Source organism: Aptenodytes patagonicus, chromosome W (genome assembly GCF_965638725.1).
Source record: "Aptenodytes patagonicus chromosome W, bAptPat1.pri.cur, whole genome shotgun sequence".
Classification (NCBI taxonomy): Eukaryota; Metazoa; Chordata; class Aves; order Sphenisciformes; family Spheniscidae; genus Aptenodytes; species Aptenodytes patagonicus.
Genome location: NC_134981.1, coordinates 44,197,959 through 44,203,213, shown reverse-complemented (window position 1 = coordinate 44,203,213; position 5,255 = coordinate 44,197,959). Strand labels below are relative to the sequence as shown.

General features: G+C 45.5%; 1 long non-coding RNA gene across 1 annotated transcript; it reads left to right on the top strand.

Annotated features, from left to right (window-relative positions):
* Positions 1–213: 213 nt before the first annotated feature.
* LOC143172034 (uncharacterized) lies at positions 214–4,782 on the top strand. Its single transcript, XR_012997271.1, has 2 exons — positions 214–671; positions 4,070–4,782. It is a non-coding gene; the product is annotated as an uncharacterized LOC143172034 (long non-coding RNA).
* The last annotated feature ends 473 nt before the right edge of the window (positions 4,783–5,255 follow it).

Sequence of the window (5,255 nt, the reverse complement as noted above, 5' to 3'; positions counted from 1 at the left end):
CCAGCACGTTGCAATGAGCTGCATCTCTCTGGAGTTGCCAGGGTGACAGCATGTGGGAGACTGGCTGGCTGAGCAGAGGCATGTCAACATAGAATTGATAAGTCAGCAGGATCTCAAGAAGTGGCGAAAACAGCTGGTGTGAGAACTAATAAAGTGCAAGGACACACTGACCTTGTTTACTCCGGCATAAAGCCGACAAGAAAGTTCTGGTTAGCAAAAGGGAACGGCAGCTGGAGGAAACAGGGTGTTGGGAGAAACAAGATGTGTATGTAAATGTTGGGAGAAACAAGGTGTGTATGTAAAGGCTGGCATTTAGGCTACTAACCAATAAGGAGCTTGGCTTTTGTAATATGTATGAGCTAATTAAGGAACCTATAAAGTGTAGTGATTGTATTCTAATAAACGAAGTCTGCTGATCCCTCACATTGAGTGACTGCTCCTTCCCTCTGCTTTGGCAAATGGCACGACATTTGGCGCCCGAACAAGGGACCCGGCGACCCGATAGCGGAGTCCGGAAGCCACGGCCAGTAGAGAACTAAAGTGCGGTCCTGTAAGCAGCGCAGGAGGTGAAAGGGATATTCGTCCCCGCACCCGGGAGCACCTAAAGAGGCTGTCCCGCCAGCTACGCGCCGCCGAAGTCTGCAAAGGCTGCAATAGAGCGCTCTTTAAAGGTATGAACAGGCAAGCGGCGTATAACTTGCTCAAATGCTTCTTAGAGAAGCGGGGCACAGGAGGGGTAGATTTAAAGAAGGAACTCCCTGACTTGTTAGAGTATGGGGTAGCCCGGGGAATTTTTTCAGATCCTAATACGGACTGATAACGGAGCAGTCTGGCCAACTGCCTCCCAGTGAGCGACCGCTATCATGGAAACAGAGGCGGCAGCTGTGTTGCTCGTAAGCATCCTCTCCAAGAGAGGGATCGAGACAACGGTAAAACAATTATGTGCGTTGATTAAGACAACGTTGGGGACATTTTAAGGACAGTCAAACTATTTTTTCTGACCTTGAGTGGCGAGAGCTTGGCAATACTATGTGGGAGCAGACTATCACGGGGGATGAAAAGTCAAAGAAGGAGATTAAAACAGTGCGGGAACTATGGAGGTCTGTATCAGAGACTTTAAAAGCCATGAAAGCTGAAAGAAAGGTGGCTTGTGCAGCCACTCAAATGCTAGCCCCAGAACCCTTGCCTGATAGACCGAAGAATACAACATCTGGACTGTTTCGGTTCTTTGGGCCGTCGGCAGTCCGAGGTATGTCGGGTACCCCCAAACGAACTGCCTTGGAAGCCAAGTATAGTGTTCTGGGGGGTGACGGCGCTTCTGAACTGCTTGAAACGTACCCTCCGCTTACGGACTGCAAAGATGCAGAAACTAGCGGTAACGGGGCCCCTCTTTCACCTGAGACGGTCGCGGAAGAGCGACGACCCGGAGAGGAGGAGCGGCTGGTTCCGTTAACCCCTCCGTGGCCAACAGCCCCGCCTCTAGGAGTCTCTTCAGGTGCGTCTACTCCACCACAGGGTGACAGCAAAGAACAGAGTATGGCTGGGACTAATGAGCTCCTGAAGAAGGTGGTGCAACAGTTACAGGACTTAACAATTACAGCCCAGAGGGGAGGAATAGAACACCTGTCCGGGGCATCAGGGTAATCCCTACCCCCTTGCCTCTCTGGACCACCAGCGACGGTTCAGCCCAGACGCTGGAGCGAAGTGGCTAGAGACGCTATGCTGGACGGGCAGTGGCAAGCGGTATCCAGCTTGGGGGCGAGTGCTTTTCCTGTGCTGCAAGAGAATAACGGCAATAAGTGGGCACCTCACGATTGGAAAATCCTTCAGCAAGCAAAAAACACTGTGTCCCAGTATGGGATAAAATCAGAAGCTTCACGTCAAATTGTAATCTGGATTTTTTCGGCTGACCTGATGTGCCCTTCTGACTGCCAAAACCTTATGCGGCTTTTATTGTCACCTACGCAGTATTTGTTGTGGGGGTCGGAATGGTCACGGCGGGCGGCAAGTGCTGCGGCACAGCATCAAACGCAGGGGGATCCCCTCTATGGGATTACCGTGGAAATGATAACGGGGACGGGAAGGTTTAACGATATTAATGCTCAGTTGTTTTTTCCTATTGCTTTGTTGCAGTTGTCTGCCAAACTGGTGCTAGATGCCTTTTTAGCCTTACCCGGTTCGTCCACTCCATCCTTTAGTTCTGTACAGCAAGGTGCCACTGAAGCGTATAGTCATTTTGTCGATCGCTTGTGGGGGGCGATATGTGAAAAAAAAAAAAAAAAAAAAAAAAGAGAGAAAAAAAAAAGAAAAAAAAAAAAAAAAGAGAGAGAAAAAAAAAGGAGAGAGAAAAAAAAAAGAGAGAGAGAAAAAAAAAAAAACAACAAACAAAAAAAACAAAAACAAAGAGTGCCTACAGTGTGTACCGTGAGTATTGTGTCAGTGTTACCATTGTGATAAGAAGTGGTGGGCCCGGTGCACGCGCGCACAAAGGTGATCTGAAACTTGCTATCTGAAAGAAATAGTGCTGTATAGAATATTAATAACCACTGGACACGAAATACAGTTCACGAAACTGCCAAATTGATTATTGTTTGTATAAAAAATAAAAAAAAATTAAAAAAAAAAAAAAAAAAAAAAAAAAAAGGCAATTCACCTAGAAGAGAAAATGTTGAGCCAGGCAGATGTGATTGTAATTGGGCTAATCTTAACAATCCCAGGGTCGGCAACTATACATCGCATTAACCCAAGGGAAAATATGTGGGTAACCTGGGCAAATAAAACAGGGCAGCCCGCGTTTTGCCTTTCCCTCGCCTCAGCAACTGAGCCATTTAGGACTTGTTTGTTAGGTATGCCTGGATATAAGGAAGGTGACTTTGCCAGGTTCAGTACTGGCAGTTGTACTAATGTGACTGCAACTAGCAACTGTAGTGCTAACTTGATAAAAGGATTAAATCACTCGCTACCCTGGAATCCCCAGGAGTTGGAACTATTAGGGTCGATGCGAGTTGGAAATACATCTAAAAATTGGACTCAGACATGTTTTATATTTGGGGGACCCCTACAGACGGGTATCCACTTCTACCAGGCAAGAAATTGGACAGGGTGGACTAATGTCACCTCTCACGCATCTTACTACAAGTATCAGGATGCGGGCGATTTTTGTGGTACCAATGACAGTGGTAACAGCTATGCTTTAGGAGCGGCTGGAGCGGAAACAAAGGGAGGAATAGGGATCTGGAACAATGGTACCCCAAAGGCGTTGCCCCCACAGGTATTTTTAATATGTGGGGACAGGGCCTGGCAGGGTATCCCAGCAAATGCTGTAGGAGGGCCATGCTACTTAGGAAAATTGACCTTGTTGGCTCCGGGAGAAAATTGGTGGAAAACCGTAACAAGAAAAGGGCAACAACAAAGACGAAAAAGAGCCGCCACGGGTCTTTCCCCAGACTGTCGTGATGACGTAATTCTGTCTAGCGACACCGAAAAGGTCTTCCTTTCACTATTTGTACCAGGTGCTGCAGCTGCGAGGGCCCTAAATGAGGTAGGGAAATTAGCTTGTTGGGCTAAAAAGCAGGCTGATATGACAACAGAGCTTATTGAAAAATTACTTGCAGATCAGGATAGCTTCCATCATGCGATTTTACAGAATAGAGCTGCTATTGACTTTCTGTTATTAGCACAAGGACATGGGTGTGAGGATTTTGAAGGGATGTGTTGTATGAATCTGTCTGACCATGGGGAGTCAATCCACAAACAGCTACAATGGTTAAAGGACCACACCAAGAATATTCAACAAGATCACGGGTTATTCGATACCTGGCTTAAGAATATATTTGGGGAACTGCCATCTTGGATAATAAGTTTAATAAAAGAAAGCTTATGCATTTTAATTGTTATATTAGTAATAAGTATATGCTCTTGTATAATTTTTAGCTGTGTGAAGAAAGCAATTATGAAAATTGTTAATCAAGTCTGGGTTGCTCAAAAACAAGAAGGGGGAATTGTGGAGGAGTGGCTGGTACAGCAGGGGCACGATCTAGTATCCCTGAGCAACCCATGTTTTTAACAGTAGCAGGGATATGCTGACAAAAACGGCTGGTGACCTTGACCATCCTTCCCTGAGCAGAAGAAGGAGCCTCACTACGTGATGAACAACAACAGCGGAACAACACCCAGGATAAGGAGGAGGCACAGATCGGCGAGACCAGCCAGCAGCTACCAATGAGAAGGGCTAACTAATTGGCTAAGCCTAGGAGGGTGGTTAAAGGGAATAATTCAGAGCATAATATTAATACTAATAATAGTAATTATAGGATTAGTGTTGTTTAGTTGTGCTTTGTCTTGTATTAAACGATTAATAACACGTATATCTAGTGACGCTTGGCTAGCCCAAAATAAAAACGGGGGAATTGTGGGAGACTGGCTGGCTGAGCAGAGGCATGTCAACATAGAATTGATAAGTCAGCAGGATCTCAAGAAGTGGCGAAAACAGCTGGTGTGAGAACTAATAAAGTGCAAGGACACACTGACCTTGTTTACTCCGGCATAAAGCCGACAAGAAAGTTGTGGTTAGCAAAAGGGAACGGCAGCTGGAGGAAACAGGGTGTTGGGAGAAACAAGATGTGTATGTAAATGTTGGGAGAAACAAGGTGTGTATGTAAAGGCTGGCATTTAGGCTACTAACCAATAAGGAGCTTGGCTTTTGTAATATGTATGAGCTAATTAAGGAACCTATAAAGTGTAGTGATTGTATTCTAATAAACGAAGTCTGCTGATCCCTCACATTGAGTGACTGCTCCTTCCCTCTGCTTTGGCAAATGGCACGACAACAGCATACTTTTTCCAAATATTCTACTAACTTTTCAGGATTCTGCACTTGCTCAGGGGTGAAGTTCCAAAACACTGGGGGTGCCCATTGGCCTAGGTACTTGCCCATCTTGTCCCACACACCCTGCCACTCGTAATTATTCAGCCTTGGGGCAGATCTCTGGATGATATTCTTAAATTGCTTACCAACTTTAGACAAAACCGAAACAGTATTCCCAAGAAGTATTAATAGAAGTATCTTAACTGCCCAAGGATGTTCAAAATACTGAAAAATTACTGTAATGAAGGAGGAAACATTATAGAAGAAGGTAGTGACCCTGCCATTCTGTATTTCCTCCGTAAAAAAACTCTCAGAAAAGTTACTGCAATTGCTAGTTGTCTCCACGAAATGGTCTCCGTGGTACAGTAATGGCTTCATTGCGAAGTTT